Source organism: Ixodes scapularis, unplaced genomic scaffold, assembly GCF_016920785.2.
Source record: "Ixodes scapularis isolate PalLabHiFi unplaced genomic scaffold, ASM1692078v2 ptg001739l_1__unscaffolded, whole genome shotgun sequence".
NCBI classification, from domain to species: Eukaryota; Metazoa; Arthropoda; class Arachnida; order Ixodida; family Ixodidae; genus Ixodes; species Ixodes scapularis.
In genome coordinates, this window is record NW_024610190.1 from 166,249 (window position 1) to 186,200 (window position 19,952).

Below are 19,952 nucleotides of genomic sequence, written 5' to 3' on the forward strand. Positions count from 1 at the left end.
GTGTCGTCGTCGGACGTGCGCATCCTATCAGCAATTGCTTAGAGGAAAATCTGCGTTGAACATTGCGACTTCAACGTTTAGTCCAATTGCACGGCATATGACTCGCTGAGCGTACTCCAGCTTTGTGACTCTATGAAACTGCTTCGCACTCGAACTATCCGACTCACGCATGGTTTCTTTTCCCCTGATCTTGGCGCTACAAGGTAAGCAGAAAAAAACCTCGCGTTTTCCTTGCTAATAAGACTTTTTTTTCAGCATTTGGTCATCGAGAGGGAGAAAAATCACCTCGGTCTGCCGCCACACCCTTCTTGCACTTCAAGGTGAGCAGTCTAAGAGCATAGCGTTCTCATCATCGCTAAAATGATTTTTTTTTTGTTTCGATATCTCTGAAAAGGTCACCTAGACGACCCGGATCATCTAGCCCCCTCGGCACCTAATCGTCGGATATCTACGAATCTCGTCCAGCCATCTCATCCCCATCATGGTTACTTGTCACTTGTGCTCTCCCGACGATCGACAGCATTTTTCCAGCGCAGACTCGCTACAAGTTGACTTAGCCTTGGTTCACAATGTGACTCCCTCGCCATGCATTCCCTTTTACGAAAGAGTGTGCGCTCTTCGTAATTATGTGGCTCAGTACGAGTTACACTCACACGGAAGAGACGCAGGAGCGTACGATGTGGCGACCTTTTTTAGGCATCGTGCAGAGCACATGTCAAACGTGCTCAGACATTTTGGTTTGCCTTTGCGTTTTTTTGTGACACTCACTGTCGAGCTCGGACGTCTCCTTCCTGACGACGACATTGATGTGACTGTGCACTTTTTTCATAGTCAGGTCCAAACAGCATTTGTGGACGGTAATATCAATAGTTCAATTCAGCGAGTCTCTACTGAAGTAGCTGCCCGGTTGGAGCATTATCAGGAACGAGGCTCAGGATTCTTTCTTGTCGGGATCAAGGTTTGTACTATTAATTTGGGCCGATTCCTTCCCCCGACCGTTGGTTGCGGACATTTCTCTCTGCCGAAGCAACTTGCCTCAAAGCAATGCCTTGTCAGTCTCACTGAGCGTCTTCACGAATCTGAACGGGACATGTGCTTTGTGTTTGCGGTGCTCGCCGTTCTGCATCCTGCGAGCGGGTTTTACAGAGGAAGAGCATCCTTGCATCGTGAACATATGTGCAAATATGCCTTTCCGAAAACGTTCCCTGTAACCTTCCCGCAGGACGTGGGAGCCTTTGAGCGAAATCATTGTGTCTCAGTGAATGTGTTTGGTTATGACAGCGAGAAAACCGTTGTCTACCCACTGAAGGTAGTTGACAACGAGTTGGAGCAGCATGTCGATCTTCTCCTTGTTGAGAATCATTTTGTGGGCATTACAAACTTTGCGAGACTTTTTCAAATGCCAAAAACCTACGCTTTCGTTGTAAGAGGTGTCTGACCGGGTTTCAGAGGCAAGAAACCCTGTCTGACCATCTCTCAGTGTGTAGGGACAAGAAGCTGGGAAAAACCGTCTTCCCAAACAAGGGTGACGAACTATACTTTCGGAGCACGCATGTCATGGAAGAGTTCCCCTTTTATTGCGTTTACGACTTTGAAGCGATTCCGGAACCGCCTCAGTCGACGGGTAATGTTTACGAGAATCACGTCCCCAGCTCTTTCTGTGTTCTCGTCGTCCGCTCGAACGATCCATCTGTGGCGGTCTCCTCACCGCCAGTCACATCGAGAAGCAAAAAGTGGGGTCCGCGCGGCAAGACCAGCGCGGCCCCTTCCCTCGCGGGGTGAAAATAATGAGAACGCGGCAGCCCCAGCGGAGGGTCATAAAACCGGGAACCCGCGGGGTCGCCGCTCGGTCCCTTCCGCGCTGCCGCCTGAGAGGACAATAAACAGAACCGTTTTGTACAAACACGGAGTCAGACGTTTTTCCTTCGAGTCCGCAAAAATCTCGCAACACTGCCCCACAAATTGGTGACCCCGGACGAGCGACTCCTTCACGGTTCCCGGCAATTTTCCAACCATGTCCGAAAGCGAACAGTCTGCTGCTGGGGATGCCATTCCGACGGGATCTTTGGCGGCAATTCGACTCAAGCTGCTTTCATTTTGGACGAAGAACGCCAAGGTCTGGTTTGCGCAGGTTGAGGCGCAATTTCAGCTGCATCACATCAGCTCGCAAGCCACTAAATATCTGCACGTTGTCTCCTCGCTGCCAGCTGAAGTCGCCGACGAACTAGAGGATATCCTCGTGGCGCCGGCAACATCCAACCACTATGACAACCTCAAAGCCGCTATCCTCGCCCGGAAGACCGCGTCGGAGCGGAGCCGCCTCCAGCACCTGCTCAACATGGAGGAGCTTGGTGACCAGCGTCCCTCCCAGCTACTGCGCCGGATGCGACAACTTCTGGGCGACGCCACTTCGGATGCCGACACATCGCTCCTCCGTGAGCTATTTCTGCAGCGCTTGCCCAACAACATGGTCGTCGTGCTCGCAGCGGCAGAGGACATGCCCCTGGAGCGCCTGGCTGATCTGGCGGATCGTGTTGCGGAATACTCGACACCCCCGGTTGTCGCCGCGACCAGCTTTCAATCACGAGCATCTGATCCCACAGCAGCCGCACCTTCCCCGGATATAGCGGCTCGACTCAGCCGCTTGGAAAAGGCCATCCAAGACCTGCAACTGCCATCCTCCCGTTCGTCGTCTTCCCGTCGGCGATCAAGCTCCCGTCGTACTTCCCCGGCGGCTGTATCACCGGACAGCGAACGTTGCTTGTACCATCGTACCTTCAGGGCAGCTGCGCGCAAATGCTCCCAGCCATGTTCGTGGCAGGGAAACCCGACCACCGGGCACTAGCAGCGGCGGGTGCTCCCGGTTCGCGACAAAGCCGCTTGTTTTACGTCGTGGATCGCATCGCTGGCCACCGGTTTGTCGTGGACACCGGAGCGGAAGTTAGCGTTTTGCCAGTGACACCAGCTGAGAAGCGTCGCCTTTCCCAGACAGCGCCACTTCGTGCAGTCAACAGTTCGTCTATCCCAACATATGGTCAACGCTCCTTGACCATCGACCTGGGCCTGCGCCGGACATTTCGGTGGGTCTACATTGTGGCGGACATTCGCATGGCTATTCTCGGCGCAGACTTTTTGAGCCACTTCAACCTCGCCGTGAACATGCATTCCCGCCGCCTCGTTGACGCAACGACTCGTCTTTCCGTCAACGGCATTGAGTCTTCTTATGTGATCTCGGAGGTACGTCCTGCGCCCCCGAGCTCAACGTTTGAGGACCTGCTGGCCAAGTTCCCCGAACTTACAAGGACCAATAGCCTGGATCAACCTGTGCGGCACTCAGTCACCCACCACATAGTGACTACTGGCCCTCCAACGTTCGCGCGACCACGTCGTCTCACGGGTGAGCGACTCAACGTTGCCCGCCGCGAGTTTGATCACATGCTGCAACTGGGCATCGTACGGCCATTGGCGAGCAACTGGTCATCGCCTCTGCACCCGGTCCCCAAAGCAGTAGCTGGTGATTGGCGACCATGTGGTGATTACCGCGCGCTGAACGCCCACACCGTCCCGGACCGGTATCCACTTCCGCATATCCAGGACTTCACAACGAACCTCGCAGGCAAGTCCGTCTTCACCAGAATAGACTTGGTTAAAGCGTATCACCAGATACCAGTCGAACCCTCGGATGTCGCCAAGACAGCCATCACCACACCTTTCGGGCTCTTCGAATACGTGCGCATGCCGTTTGGGCTGCGAAACGCCGCACAAACATTCCAACGGTTCATCAACTAGGTGACCCGAGGCCTGGACTTCGTGTTTGCCTATCTCGACGACTTGCTCGTCGCCAGCTCATCCACTGAGGAACACGAAGAACATCTCCGGCTCCTTTTCGATCGCCCCCGATCCTTCCGCCTCGTTGTGAACCCAGGGAAGTGCGTATTTGGTGTCCCAACCATCGAATTTCTTGGCCATCACATCACGCCAGACGGCATCACGCCACTGGACGACAAGGTGCAAGCGGTACGTGACTTTCCCCAACCTACATCATTGCGCAAGTTACGCGAATTTCTTGGCCTTCTAAACTTTCACCGACGCTTCATACCCGACTGTGCCCGTATCCTGCAACCTCTTACTGATCTGCTCCGCACAAAAAAAGGCCCTAACTCGCCGGTCGAATGGTCGGACGCAGCGGCGTCTGCTTTCTCCCTCGCGAAGAAAGCCCTGGTCGACGCCACCGTCCTCGTTCACCCACGCGCCGATGCCCCCCTTCGTTTGATGACAGACGCCTCGAGCGTCGCTGTCGGAGCTGTGCTGCAACAATACGGCGGAAGTGACTGGCACCCTCTCGCGTTCTTCTCTCAGAAGATGAAGCCGGCAGAGACAAGGTATAGCACCTTTGGACGTGAGTTGTTGGCCATTTTCCTCAGCGTAAAACACTTCCGTCACATCTTGGAAGGCAACACATTTCACGTCCTGACGGATCATAAGCCTCTCACCTTCGCGTTCATTGGGAATCATACTAACTACTCTGCCCGCGAGATACGACATCTGGGTTTCATCTCCGAATTCACAGTCGACATCCGACACGTGCAGGGATCCGACAATTCCGCTTCCGACGCCCTTTCGCGGGTGGCGGCACTTTCACCCCTACCCGTGACAGTGGATTTTCAAGCAATGGCCGAAGCACAGCGTGACGACCCTGACCTTCTAGCCGAGCGTCAGAAAGAATCGTCACTGCAGCTCGATGACATACCCTTGCCCCTGGGCTCATCGACGATCACCTGCGATGTGTCAACTGGCAACGCACGGCCCTTCGTACCTCTTTCGTTTCGGAAGGCGGTCTTCGACGCCTTGCACAACCTCCACCATCCCGGGATTCGCAACACGCAGCGACTGGTCACAGCTCGTTACGTGTGGCCAAGTATCAATGCTGACGTGCGCCGCTGGAGCAGAGGCTGTCTACACTGCCAGCGTTCCAAGGTTACGAGACACAACATCACTCCGTTGGTACGTTTCCCACTCCCCGAGGCTCGCTTCGACCACATTCATTTGGACCTGCTTGGACCCCTGCCACCGTGCCAGGGATTCACCTATATCCTCACCTGCGTGGATAGGTACACACGGTGGCCTGAGGCCATACCGATCTCCAACATCACAGCTGAGACCGTCGAGGAGAACTTCGTCATGCACTGGATTTCCCGGTACGGATGCCCGTCTACCATCACGACAGATCGAGGACGACAGTTTGAGTGAGCGCTGTTTTTCGGCATTAGCTCAGCTCCTCGGGGCACGGCACATCCGCAAGACAGCCTACCACCCTTCGGCTAACGGAATGGTGGAACGACTTCACCGGCAGCTGAAAGCCGCACTCACAGCACAGGACGACCGCACGCATTGGCTCCAACACCTACCACTCGTACTTCTCGGCATCAGATGTGCCTTCAAACCCGATTTGGAATGCACATCGGCGGAACTCGTGTACGGCACAGCACCACGGCTACCAGGAGAGTTTTTCACCCCCCTGAACGAGCAAGCCTTGCCATCACCGTGTGCCTATATGAACCGCTTGCGAGAAGCGTTCCACCAACTGCAGCCAACGTCCCCAAGAAATCCTGCCTCCCGCAAAGTGTTCATGTCCCAAGACCTTGAGACATGTACGCATGCTTTCGTGCGGCGCGATTTGGTCAAGAAGACGCTAACACCGGCGTACGATGGCCCTTTTAAGGTATCGGCACGCGCAGCGAAGACAATGACTTTGGATGTTAAAGGCAAGCAGGAAGTCATCACAATCGACCGCATCAAACCCGCCTTTCCCGATGTCCCCCCAGCTGTATCTTCTGTCATCTCCTCCCCCTCGCATACCGGACCCGGCCCATCACTCCAGCGCAAAGTCCGGACAGTGACATGGACCCTTCCGCAGCTTTGAGTTTCTTTTTTTTTCGCATCGTCTCCCGGCTATACAACTCACACGCCAGGAAACTGGAGGGGGCCTCTGTGGCGGTCTCCTCACCGCCAGTCACATCGAGAAGTAAAAAGTGGGGTCCGCGCGGCAAGACCAGCGCGGCCCCTTCCCTCGCGGGGTGAAAATAATGAGAACGCGGCAGCCCCAGCGGAGGGTCATAAAACCGGGCCCCCGCGGGGCTCGCCGCTCGGTCCCTTCCGCGCTGCCGCCTGAGAGGACAATAAACAGAACCGTTTTGTACAAACACGGAGTCAGACGTTTTTCCTTCGAGTCCGCAAAAATCTCGCAACACTGCCCCACACATCCATTGTTGAACGATACCTTTATCGCGGACCCGACTGCGTAGAAATATTCATTTTGATTCTCAACTTTCTAGCGAAGGAAATACCCCGATTGATTAGGTCGAGTGAAGTGCCTCTTGAAATGACTCAAGAAAACGGGGCTTCCCACGCGGACTCTTCCCACTGTGGTATTTGCTACGAAAGCTTTAGCAAGAAAATTAAAACTGGCGACCACGACCACATGACGGGAGAGTATAGGCTTGCGCTTTGCTCCCAGTGTAACCTACACCATCGAATCAACAAACATACCGTTCCAGTCGTAGCGCATAACCATTCCTACGACCTCAGCTTCTTTTTAGGCAAGCATAATTTGATCGAGTCTAAGCATATTAACGTACTCGGAAGCTCGTGCCAGAATTTTAAATTGTTAGAGATAGGCAACCTTCGCTTTATTGACAGTCTCGCATTTCTTAATGCAAGCCTGGAAACGCTGGTGCAAAATCTACACTCTAAGGGAACAGAGCATTTTTGTTGCCTTCGTCAGTCCTTTCCCGAGCACGTCGACCTCCTTGCCCGCAAAGGAGTGTTTTGTTATAATTTCATTACAAGCTTTGAGAGTTACGAGGGTCAAAGCCCCCGCCATGAGAGGCCTTTTTAACAAGTTGGCTGCGAGTGGGGTGTGTGAAGAAGACTACGAACATGCACAGGTCGTTTTCGATACCTTTGGTTTGAGGAACCTTGGAGAATACAGCGACCTGTACCTAAAGACGGACTGCCTCCTACTGGCCGACGTTTTCCAAAACTTTAGACGGTGGAGGCTGGAGACGTACGAAATCGAGGCTCTACATTTCGTATCGTTACCGTCCCTAAGCTTGTCGTGTGCGTTGAAACAGTCGAAAGTAAGACTGCAGCTAATTGACGATCCTGACACCTATCTCATGATAGAACACGGTATTCGCGGAGGGATTACCCAATGCACGACCCGTCATGCTGTCGCAAATGTTCCGGGAACGGATACGTTTAACCCGCAGCACGAATTTGGACTTGGACGTCAACGGTCTGTATGCGACGACAATGAGAGAAGCCCTGCCAGTGTCGGACTTTGAGTGGATGACGAAACACGAGATTGCCAGGTGAACATTGCTGACGTTCCAGATGGCGCTCCGATGGGCTACATTCTGGAGGTAGACCTCAGGTATCCTTATAACTTGCACGAGACTCATTCTGACTTTCCCTTGGCCCCGGTGAAGCAAAGCGTTCCCTACGATTGGTTATCCGGCTATCAAAAACTCTGATTGACAAGTTTGAAATACCCAAAGAGGAATCAACTACGAAGCTGTTGCTCACACTTCACGACAAAACGAAATACGTTTTGCACTACCGGATTTTGAAACTGTACATCCACTTAGGACTAGAAGTCACCGAAATTCACCGAGTCCTAAAATTCTCGCAGCGAGCGTTCTTGAAGGAGTTTATTGATTTTAACCACCAGCTGAGACAGCAAGCAAAAAAACTCCTTCCAGAAGAATCTTTCCAAACTGTTCATGAACAGCATATATGGCAAGACGATCGAGAATGCACGTAAACATGGACACATTAAACTATGTGTTAAAGAGGACGACATACTGAAAATGCTTCAGAAACCGAACCTGACGCAGTTTCGAGCACTTAGCTCGCAGGTGGTAATTTTCCAGTTTGCTCCGAAAGTGATCAAACTCAAGCAACCACTCTACGCAGGGTTCTCGTCTCTTGAGATATCAAAAATAGTAATGTACGACTTCTTTTATAATCAACTTCGTCGTGCGATCCCCTCAGCAAGGGCTCTTTACTGCGACACGAATTCCTTCTTCCTACACCTTCAGGGATCAGACGTAGACGACAAACTCCTCCAACTTCGAGACGCATGCTTGGATACATCTGGAGATCCAGAGAGTCACAAACTCTTTCCAACCGAAAACAAAATGAAGCTCGGCGTGTTAAAAAACGAATATCCGACTACTCACTTGGTGGCTTTTTGTTGCTTGAAACCAAAGCTATACAGCTTCAAAACAAGCAGCAACACGTGTTGCGTAAGAGCCAAGGGAGTAAAGAAATCCGAGTCTTGCAAGTTGACCTACGAACTGTACAAGCACGCTCTAGAGACGAAAACTTTGCACAGAGTGACGCAGCATTTGATTGCTCGAAAACTTAACGAAAACAAAACCATAGCGGTCGAAAAGATTGCTCTGAATCCGTTCGACAACAAGCGATGCATTTGCAGCGATGGGATTACGACGCTTCCTTTTGGCCATAACAGCGTTTTAAGAAGCGAGCGATCAGCCTCCCCCTCCACGTCCTGACCTTGTAAATATTTTTTTCCATTGCTATTCGACAACTTCTTTTTTTCGCGTTATTGCTTGTGTTGCACATTTTTGTGCAAAGTGTTTCCAGTGGTTTTTTTGTCGCGTAGAGTAAATTTAAAAGCCGTATTTGTATTTGTATGTGTGCGTGTTTTTTCTTTTTTTTTTTTTGCTTTTAGAGCGAATGAAAATCAAAAAAGTGAAACACCATATCTGTCTCGTCTTTGGTCCGTATGGATGCGACCATGCTCCGGTTCATTTCTCACATTGCTCGGTACAGCAGACAGCTAAAATTAGCGAGAGATGCCGTGAGCGCGAGAGTTGTCGACATCTAAAAAGCTGCCGCTAACATTATCGAGAGATATCGCGTGATAATGGTTAAAGTTCACGCCAGCCAAGGGATTCAGGTGGGCGCCATCTACAAACGGATCCGACAAGTCAGACGCATTGCGCACGCGCGAAAATACCGATGGACACGCCTTAGGAGCACGCACAATTCAACTTTTCAGCAACAGATGGCGCAAGGTCAGACCCACGGTGCAAGATGTCGCTCATGCCCTAGCAACAAAGACGCTTAGCAAAAAAGAAGTGCGCCATCTATGAACTGAGATGTCAACTCATACGCCCAAAAGCACGGATTTAAACTGTGCACGCGCGAAATCGGGAATATGAGATGCGATCTTCACTTAGCATGCAGAACTCGTGCTTCCATCCCGACTCTCGGAGTTCCAATCCAGCTAGGACAAAGAATTTTTTGGTAAGACATTACCGCGCAGCGATTGAAATATCACGTGACGCTGGTCACATGCTCCACAGGGAAACCATGCTACAATGCACTTCTCGTCACTAATGCCACGGCGACGGACGACATACCTGTGGCGTCATTGTGACAGTGCATTTTCCCTCCTAGCAGATGACTCAACAATCCTGAACTCTTCCGTCATCACATTTCCCTGTAGCGCACTCCGGTGAATGATTCAGCAATTCCGTTACAAAATCCAAGCAGTAGGAAAACACGTGATCTGATTTGCACACACGGACAACTAAGACGAGTTAAGCGCTCTGAGAAGCAATGTTCTTATAGCGCAGCTTCTTTTTGTGCTATCAGCCTGAGCGGACGTGCTCATGAATCACTCCCCGCAAGCGGCGGCGGTCGTTATCGGCCGCGGTGAAACGAGTGTTAACTTTTTGCCTAAAGATTAGTCTGCAACTGCCTGCACTACCCACCGGAGATGCTGCAAAGCTCAGCGTGATACTTCACGCCGACCTGCAAGGTCGACCGTATCGGATTGAGGACTTCCGAGAGCCGTTGAACAAGGTGGGCGTTCTGCCGGGCGTGGCTGGTCTGGGCGCTTTCCAGATGAGCCACGTCTGGCTTCTCAAGTTGCACACGCCGGAAGACAAGGCAAAGCTTTTTTGGAAGCCGGTCACTTGGAAGTCAAGGGCCGGTTTTGTCTCGTCGTCTACCCGAGTCGGAGAGAGCTTCGCATCAAGCTCCACTGGGTCACTTTCGACGTCCCGGTGGACACACTGCGCCGCGCCTTTGAACCCTTTGGCGCGGTCAAGGAGATTTTCCGCGAACGGTGGAAAATTGATGGCTTCGTCGACGTCGAGTCCACCACGCTGGTCGTGCGGATGGAGCTGAGAGAGGGCGTCGCCCTGGAAAGCCTTCCGCACCAGTTGCGGATTTGCGGAGGGAAGGTTCTCGTCGTCGTCCCCGGCCGGGCGCCGATCTGTCTGCGGTGCTATCGAACAGGCCATATACGTCGAGACTGCAACGTGCCTTGGTGCGCCCAGTGCCGAGCCTTTGGAAACGAGGCAGCGGCGTGCGTTAAGACGTACACCCGCGCCTCCGGCATCAACACCCAAGAGAGGCCGGACGACCTCGACCTCATGGACGAGTTCGAAGCTGAGAAAGCGGCTTCGGCGGCAACGGTGACGGTCCCGGGGACCCCACATGAGACCACGGCGGTCGACGCAGTTTCGGTAGAGGTGACGCCAGAACCCTCGGCTTCGGCGCCGACGGTCGGGGCGACCCCTGGGGTCTTCGGAGGCGTCATGCATGGGAAGGTCAAGGAGCCTGAAGGGCCTGGTGCCACCGCCAGGTTGGAAGATGACGTCGACAAGGTTATGGGCGACGACAACGCCAAGGGCAGCGACGACACCGGGGCCAAGTGCGACGACGCAGCCAAGGCGAAGGACGATGGCGACGCCAAAGGCGAGGACAGAGACGACGGCGAGGACGACGTTGACGAAGACAGCAGGCCCATGGACGTCACGGCCGGAACGATAAAAGGGCGGTTCGGCGATGTTAACCCCCGCTCTGGCGAAAGGCATTTGCGACGCCTCGAGCGCGAGTGGGTCGGCAAGGTGGGACGTTACCGTGAGCGGTCAGCGTCGCGCCCGCGCACAAAGGAACAACCTAAGTGAGTCGTTGTGACCTTGACTGTACTGTTCTTTTTTCTTATTTTGTGTTTCTTTTGTTCTTTTTATGAACCATGCTCTCCGGCTGCTTTTTTAAACCCGCCCGAAAGTGCTAGAACAATCGTTGCGGGTAGGCACTTTAAACGTGCGGGGTTTGTGTTTACGACGTCGGTAATGCCAACTGAGCCGCCTCTTTATTGATCACGATCTCGATATCGTGGCGGTTCGGGAGTCAAAGATGGAGGGTGAGAGCCAGAGGGAGAGCGTGGTGCGGCTGTTCGAGTCCCGATATGATGTCTGCGTAAGCCACGCTGTCGGAACTTCCGGCGGGAGTGTTTTGTTTTTGCGAAACCTTTTGTTCACTGTGGAAAGGGTGGTTACTGACGAGTCGGGACGCTTTGTTTTGTGTGATTTTTCTTCGTCTAATTTCCACTTTCGTGTTTTGTGCATTTACGCTCCTAATAGAGTAGATGAACGCGTTTTTTTTTTTTTTTGAGTTCCTTGATAGGTATGTTTGGACCGATCGGAGCGTTATCTTGATGGGTGACTTCAATTGTGTGTGCGCGCCCCGCAACAGATCGAATAGTGGTAGATTTAGAGATGAAAGTGCTTTACTTTTGGGGGCATAGTTCAAAGTTACGGTCTGGAAGATGTTGCCAACTGCGCGTCAAGTGGGGGGGCTCTATTGTTCACTTACTTCCAGGGGACAAGTCACGCGCGCCTCGATAGGGTGTACGTTTCCGCCGATCTGCTAAGAGCGTATAGAAAATATGCTGTAGACCATGTGTCTTTTAGCGACCACTGCCTTGTTTCGTTTTCACTGTGCTCATCCAAAGAGACACAAAAAAAGTTTAGTTGGGATCTTTGGAAATGCAACACCAAGCTCCTTGGGGACAAATACTTCGTTAATTCTATTGGCCAAACCTTAGAAGAGTTGGCGAGGGCGGGAGGGAACGATTTTGGGGTAAAGTGGGAGCATTTTAAAGAAAATGTGAAAATGAGGGCTATAGAACGCTCAAGTGTTTTGAAATATAAACAGGAAAAGGTAAAGCGCGAATTAAACGACCTACTGAAGGAGTTGTTACGCGAAGAATGTGTGTCCCCTGGGCTTTTTACTGACGATATTATAGGCCTTAAGAAGCGTCTGGAAGCATTAGATACTGAGCAGTATCAGGGAGCTGTCGTAAGGGCGCGTTTGAAACGCCTATATGAGGGGGAGATGCCCACTAAAAGAGCTGTCGGCATAGAAAAAAGATATGCTGTAAAAAATTAAATCAGCGAAATTTTTTACCGGAGAATGTTGACTAACGATTAACAGGGTATTGAGAAAGCTTTTGTTAATCATTACAAAGAGCTCTTCAGTTATCGCACTGCCAAGTGTGGTGATTTCCGAAATTTCTTTTTACCGCTTATGCCGAAAGTGGTTGATGACGTCAAGGAAAAACTAGAACAACCTATTATGTTAAGTGAAATTGGAAAGTCAATAGATGATTTGAAGATCGGAAAATCGCCTGGGCCTAATGGTTTGGGAGCCGAATTTTATCAAACATTTAAGGACCAAGTGGCTCCTTTCTTGCATTGTGTGATTGCCGAGGCGTACCGACTTAAAGTTTTACCCCCGTCATTTTTGTTTACCCACACCGTTCTAATTCCAAAGAGCGAGGATCAAGTAAAGCTCCGCTCGGTCGGAGCCGACCGCCCGATTGTCTTGACAAATGTTGACTATAAGATCTTTATGAAAGTTCTGGCGGAGCGACTACAGGGCGTGATAAACCTTATAGTCGGCCCTCACCAGACGTGTGGCATCAAGGGGAGAGCTATAGTTACCAATGTGCATATTGTGCGAAATATTTTAGTGTTGCGATGCTTTCCAACAAAAGGTAGCGGTACTTCAAGTAGACCTTGAGAAAGCTTTTGACCGTGTGTCTCACGAAATTCTTTTTTCTATTTTAGAACATGTTAACTTAGGGTCCGTACTGTGTGATGGGTTACGCATGGCTTACTACATTTGTGCCACCAGCCTCGTGGTGAATAAGAGTGTGCGTGAGCGCGTCCCCCTTTTTTCTTCCGTACGGCAGGGATGCCCCACTTTCGCCCCTACATTTTTGCATTTTCCTTGAGACCTTCTGCCTTAGTGTGATCCGTAGTGGGAAAATACGAGGCTTCAACTTACAAGCCACAGAGGTTCGCATTTTGGCCTACGCCGAGGATGTAGCTATTTTTTGTGCGAATGAAGAAAGTGTAAAGTGTCATGTTTCCGAGGTCGAACATTCATATGTCACGAGAGGACATCTGTATTGATACTCAGTCGTTACGCCATCTTGCCAGCATCCCTCTGGCCGCGCTGCCTCGGCTTGCTGCCCCGTGCGCCGGTGAGGTGGCGCCCTCTGTTGAGAACGCGCCACAACAGTTCGCCGTACACGACACCTCCCCCTCCTGAGAAGCGAGTCTTTGGCTCAACTAGAGGCTGAGACGTTCTGGTGGTCTCACGGCTCGACCGCTGCGGGTGACTTGAATGGCCTCTTCTGGGCAGGGCGGTTTTCCATTGTTAGGAAGATTTCCCTGAGGCACTGCGTGCAGGTGCTTTCGTGTACGTCGGACATTCCCAGCGGCTGTCTGGACGATGTATGATCTCGGTGTATCTGCTGGTCCAACAACGGTTCCTTGTTGTTGGGCGCCTTGCCTGACGTAGACCACCGTACCTGGATGGAGGGGCTCTCTTTCTTGCGTCCTGTGTCGTATATTGTAGTTTTCCGCCTCCCTCTCCCGAATGGCCTTGTTTCGTTGTTGATACGTAAATCGATACATCCACTTTGGTTGCAATGCCTCAGGTATCGTAGGAACATTTGTCTTTAGCTTGCGGCCCATGAGAAGTTCGGCAGGGGAGTAGCCCTCAGGGCCTGGCGTTGCTCGGTGTGCCAGAAGGCCTTCAATGACCCTGTCAGATTTTCGCAGAATGTTTTTGGCCGTCTGGACCGCTCTCTCAGCCTCACCATTGCTCTGGGCATAGTGTGGGCTAGATGTCACATGTTCTACGCCCCAGCCACTCAGAAATTGTGCGAACTCGAGTGAGTTATACTGTGGGCCGTTGTCCGACCTAATGATATCTGGAATGCCATAGCGAGCGAACAGGTCTTCCAGAAAATGGACAACATGCTTCGTCAGTGTCCCGTGCAGCTCTTCAAGTTCAAAAAACTTTGAGTAGTAGTCGACGGCTATGATGTAGTTTCTTCCTTTGAAGTAAAACAAATCGGTGCCGACCACTTGCCAAGGACGTTCTGGGAGAGGAGTTTGAAGCAGATGCTCGGTTGGTGCTTGGCGGTGCCTCTCGCAGGCTGGGCATCTGCTCACGAACCCCTCGATGTCTTGGCTGATCGCTGGCCACCATGTAGACTCGCGTGCTCTCGCTCGACACCTGACAATACCTTGGTGTCCTGTGTGAAGTCTTTCCAGTACTTCCTGGCGTAGACTTGGAGGAAAGACGAGTCTTGTTCCCCTGAGCAGGAGTCCATGTACAACTGACAGTTCGTCGGCGACACTTGCATACTTGCGCACTTCTGGTGTCAACGTCTCCGTTTTGGGCCATTTTGCTGCACAATAGTGCATGACGAGTGACGTCGTCTTGTCCTTTTGCAGCTCGGCTCTAGTTTTGTTTAGCATGTCAGTGGAGGCTGGCAGTTGCTCGATCGTCAGTAGTTCATACTCTTCGATCGCTGACGCGAGGTTTTCATCTAGGCACTGTAGTGGCTTTCGCGACAACACGTCGGCAGTGTGCATGTCCTTTCCTGGAATGTGCACAATCGTGAAGTCGTATTCGAGCACACGCATGCGAAAACGCTGAAGTCGTGGTGTCATTTCGTCAATGCTCTTCGTCGAAAACAAAGGCACCAATGGCTTGTGGTCAGTCTCAATCACGAAGTGCAGTCCGAGCACATACATCCTGAAATGCTCGCACGCCCACGTTGCAGCGAGAGCCTCCTTTTCTACTTGAGCATACCTTTGCTCTGTTGGTGACATAGCCCTGGAGGCATATGCCACTGGCTGTCGCTTCCCCTCGTCGTCGGTTTGGAGGAGTACGGCTCCTAAGCCATATGATGAAGCGTCTGCTGATAGTGTCAAAGGCTTCTGAGGGTCGTAGTAGCACAGGACAGGAGTTGTCGTCAGGTCAGCCTTGATCTCGTCGAACGCTCTTTGCTGAGGTTGGAGCCAACACCAACTCGTCTCGTTGAGCAGCAGCTCTCGTAGCGGCTTTGTCTTCTCGGCTAGTCCTGGAAGAAATTTGGCCAACAGATTCACCACGCCCACGAAGGATCTCAGCTCAGTCGTGTTCCCTGGTGGTGACATCTTTCTGATGGCTTCTGTTTTCTCCGGGTCTGCAGCGATACCGTTACTGTCCAGCACGTGTCCAAGGAACTTGACTTTCGTTTTCCGAAATTCACACTTGCGTGAATTTAACGTCATTCCAGCTTCCTTGAGGCGCTGGAGCACTGCTAGAAGTTTAGCATCATGATCAGCTCGATCTCTCCCAAACACGACAATGTCGTCTTGGTGGCATGCTTGCCCAGGCAGTCCTTCGAGGATGCGGAGCATTTCCCTCTGGAAGAACTCCGGAGCTGTTGCGATGCCGAAGGGTAGCCGCAGAAACTGAAATCTTCCAAATGGCGTAATGAAAGTGGTCAAGTCTTGTGATTCTGGTGCAAGGGGTGTCTGCCAATAGCCAGCGTTGGCATCGAGCTTACTGAAGAGCTTCGCATTTGCCAACTTTGCCAGCTTTTCCTCCACTGTTGGCATGATGACTCTCTCCCGGATCATTTTCTGGTTTAGCTGTCCGTAGTCGACGCTAATTCTGATCTCGTCATTCTTTTTCTTTGCAATGACTATAGGCGCACACCAGGGCGTTGCATGGTCAACTTGCCTGATGACTCCCAGTTTCTCCATGCTTTCGAGTTCGGCTTTGACTTTAGGCAGGAGTGGAACAGGTACTCGTCGGGGTGCTGCCACTGCATAAGGTGTAGCATTCGCTTGGAGCGTCACCCTGTAAGCTGTCTTCATTTCACCAAGACCCATGAACAGTGAGCTGAATTCTGGTCTCGCCTCGGGAGACTTGCCTTTTTGAGTCGGGTTATCGTGTGTTTTTGTTTCCACTGTCTCCAAGTGTGCCAGAACGTTAAGAGCTCGTATGGCTGGTCGTCCCAACAGTGCAGTCTGTAGCCCTTCCACTATGAAGACTTGTTGGTATGTTGACCTGCCTTGCCATGAAATGGTTGCATCAAACATTCCCTTCGCCTTGATGGGTGTTCGGCCAGGTCCAAAAAGTCTCTTGTTTGGTGTCTTTGGTTTCCCCATGCAGTTGTTGTCGTGCTGGGACGGAGGAATAACACTGACGTCTACTCCTGTATCGACTTTGAAGTGCACTAGACGTCCTTCCACTGTAGCTGTGATGAACCATGGCTCTTGGTTTTCTTTGTCACAGGGCTCACCGAGGAACACGGCCTCCGCATTTGCAGTTCCTTTTTTTGTGGTGTATGGCCTCTGCTGTGGTTCTCCTCCCAAGTGTTGACGTCCCGACAAGCATACAGTGGCGTAATGCCCGGTCTTCCTGCAGTTGTGGCACTGCTTTCCAGCCGCAGGGCATTGTTTCTTTGAGTGTTGTTGAGTGCTGCCACACCACTTGCAAGAGGTTTGTACCGTCGGATGTCTGACTGGTGCCTTGCCTCCTTTTCGTGGCCCATTTCCGTAGTACAGGCGTCCTTTTTGCCCTCGCAGCTCGTCTACCGCAGCACCTTGTCCAGCTTTATCGCGCAGCTCGTTCTGTTGTTTTTTTACAATTTCCGAGTTACGTGCTTTCTTTGTGGCGGTCTTTAATGTGAGCTTGGGATCTAGCTGTAACTTCTGGCTTAATCCCACGTCTAAAAGTCCCACAACCAACCGGTCGCGGATGAGGTCTTCCTTCAGCCGACCGTATTCGCACGTGTCGGCGAGCTTGTGGAGATCCGTGATGAACGCCTCGACGGACTCGTTCGCGTCTTGCTTACGACGGTTAAACTTTGCTCTCTCGAATATTATGTTCGTGCAGGGGATGAAGTGTTCCTCGAACTTGCCTTTCACTGTTGTGTAGTCGGCGAGGTCGGCGTCGGTCAGTTGCAATGAGGCTAAGATGTCTTCGGCTCCCTTGCCCATCGCGTACAGAAAAGTGTTCACTTGTGTTTCCGCGTCGCGGAGGTGAAGACCCGACACGACACGGTAGCGCTCCCAACGTGCACTCCACCGTTTCCAGTCACTTGGATCGCGAAAGTCCAACTTTTCTGGAAGTTCGATGGCGAACGGGTTGAAGAAGTTCCCGCCATTTTGCTGCTGCGCTGCCGCTGTCCTTTGTGTGGCGATGTTTCCTTCTTCGTCCGGCATGTTGTGTAGTTGGTGGGCGCTCACCGGTCTCTGGACGGCGTCTACTTCTTCTTGAGGTTAGTCGTTTCTTTCTTTTACCGCTGCCACCATGTCATGTTTCCGAGGTCGAACATTCATATGTCACGAGAGAACATGTTTATTGATACTCAGTCGTTACGCCATCTTGCCAGCATCCCTCTGGCCGCGCTGCCTCTGCTTGCTGCCCCGTGCGCCGGTGAGGTGGCGCCCTCTGTTGAGAACGCGCCACAACAGTTCGCCGTACACGACATAAAGAAAGCCATAGACCTAACAGGGAAGTTCTGCGAGCAGCCGGGTAGTGCTGTGAATTGGCAAAAGTGTCTGGGCTTTTGTTACGGTGACTGGCCCTCGAAACCCAATATTTTTGAGCGTGTGACGTGGTCATCCACGCCGGCGCGTTATCTTGGAGTCCCGATGGAGCAGTACAGTGACAACACAGCATTTTGGTCCGAAGAGAGACAAGCCTTACGCCAAAAGGCAGATGAATGGGGGAGTAAGTGCTTTTCAATTTTTGCACGTGCCTCAGTTTGTAATATTTTTTTTTTTTGTCGCTAAGGTCTGGTATATGTTACAGGTGTTGCACTGTTCGGGAGTCAATATTCAGCGATTGCATCGTGTTTTAGCGGTTTTTATTTGGGGCTCGCGTTGGGAGCGCATAAGCCGAACCAACCTTTTTTTCGCGTGAAAGATGGTGGTCTTGGTTTGTCGCATCTCTTTGTCAAGCAACTGGTGAAAAGATGCAAATAATCCCTGGAGAAGGGGAACAAGGGGGACAAAGGACAAACATAAATCTCCAAACACAGCTAGGTGACTGGTGAGCGACCGAAAAAATCCGCCTGGTCCGGGTATCGAACCTGGGACCTCTCCATTACAAGAGAAGCGCTCTACCAACTGAGCTAACCAGGGGTTAGACGTCAGTAGAGCAAACGGGTTTTATCAGCTGCCACCAGTCTAACACCAACAAGGGTGAAGCTTGCAATTTAAGGTTATGGTTATAATGCAATTAAATGCAAAGGGGCAAGCGAGCTGGACAATACTGATGAAAATAATCCCTGGAGAAGGGGAACAAGGGGGACAAAGGACAAACATAAATCTCCAAACACAGCTAGGTGACTGGTGAGCGACCGAAAAAATCCGCCTGGTCCGGGTATCGAACCCGGGACCTCTCCATTACAAGTGGAGCGCTCTACTAACTGAGCTAACCAGGGGTTAGACGTCAGTAGAGCAAACGGGTTTTATCAGCTGCCACCAGTCTAACACCAACAATGGTGAAGCTTGCAATTTAAGGTTATGGTTATAATGCAATTAAATGCAAAGGGGCAAGCGAGCTGGACAATACTGATGAAAATAATCCCTGGAGAAGGGGAACAAGGGGGACAAAGGACAAACATAAATCTCCAAACACAGCTAGGTGACTGGTGAGCGACCGAAAAAATCCGCCTGGTCCGGGTATCGAACCCGGGACCTCTCCATTACCAGTGGAGTGCTCTACCAACTGAGCTAACCAGGGGTTAGACGTCAGTAGAGCAAACGGGTTTTATCAGCTGCCACCAGTCTAACACCAACAAGGGTGAAGCTTGCAATTTAAGGTTATGGTTATTATGCAATTAAATGCAAAGGGGCAAGCGAGCTGGACAATACTGATGAAAATAATCCCTGGAGAAGGGGAACAAGGGGGACACAGGACAAACATAAATCTCCAAACACAGCTAGGTGACTGGTGAGCGACCGAAAAAATCCGCCTGGTCCGGGTATCGAACCCGGGACCTCTCCATTACAAGTGGAGCGCTCTACCAACTGAGCTAACCAGGGGTTAGACGTCCGTAGAGCAAACGGGTTTTATCAGCTGCCACCAGTCTAACACCAACAAGGGTGAAGCTTGCAATTTAAGGTTATGGTTATAATGCAATTAAATGCAAAGGGGCAAGCGAGCTGGACAATACTGATGAAAATAATCCCTGGAGAAGGGGAACAAGGGGGACAAAGGACAAACATAAATCTCCAAACACAGCTAGGTGACTGGTGAGCGACCGAAAAAATCCGCCTGGTCCGGGTATCGAACCCGGGACCTCTCCATTACAAGTGGAGCGCTCTACCAACTGAGCTAACCAGGGGTTAGACGTCAGTAGAGCAAACGGGTTTTATCAGCTGCCACCAGTCTAACACCAACAAGGGTGAAGCTTGCAATTTAAGGTTATGGTTATAATGCAATTAAATGCAAAGGGGCAAGCGAGCTGGACAATACTGATGAAAATAATCCCTGGAGAAGGGGAACAAGGGGGACAAAGGACAAACATAAATCTCCAAACACAGCTAGGTGACTGGTGAGCGACCGAAAAATCCGCCTGGTCCGGGTATCGAACCCGGGACCTCTCCATTACAAGTGGAGCGCTCTACCAACTGAGCTAACCAGGGGTTAGACGTCAGTAGAGCAAACGGGTTTTATCAGCTGCCACCAGTCTAACACCAACAAGGGTGAAGCTTGCAATTTAAGGTTATGGTTATAATGCAATTAAATGCAAAGGG

At 51.4% G+C, this 19,952-nt stretch overlaps 4 non-coding genes and 1 pseudogene across 4 annotated transcripts; all 5 read right to left on the reverse strand.

Annotated features, from left to right (window-relative positions):
• Positions 1-13,252: 13,252 nt before the first annotated feature.
• On the reverse strand, positions 13,253-13,849 carry LOC120848345 (annotated as a pseudogene).
• A 5,014-nt stretch (positions 13,850-18,863) lies between these two features.
• On the reverse strand, positions 18,864-18,936 carry Trnat-ggu. The gene has a single exon. It is a non-coding gene; the product is annotated as a tRNA-Thr (tRNA).
• Positions 18,937-19,165: 229 nt separating this feature from the next.
• Positions 19,166-19,238, reverse strand: Trnat-ugu. The gene has a single exon. It is a non-coding gene; the product is annotated as a tRNA-Thr (tRNA).
• Positions 19,239-19,467: 229 nt separating this feature from the next.
• Positions 19,468-19,540, reverse strand: Trnat-ugu. The gene has a single exon. It is a non-coding gene; the product is annotated as a tRNA-Thr (tRNA).
• Positions 19,541-19,768: 228 nt separating this feature from the next.
• On the reverse strand, positions 19,769-19,841 carry Trnat-ugu. The gene has a single exon. It is a non-coding gene; the product is annotated as a tRNA-Thr (tRNA).
• Between the last annotated feature and the right edge of the window lie 111 nt (positions 19,842-19,952).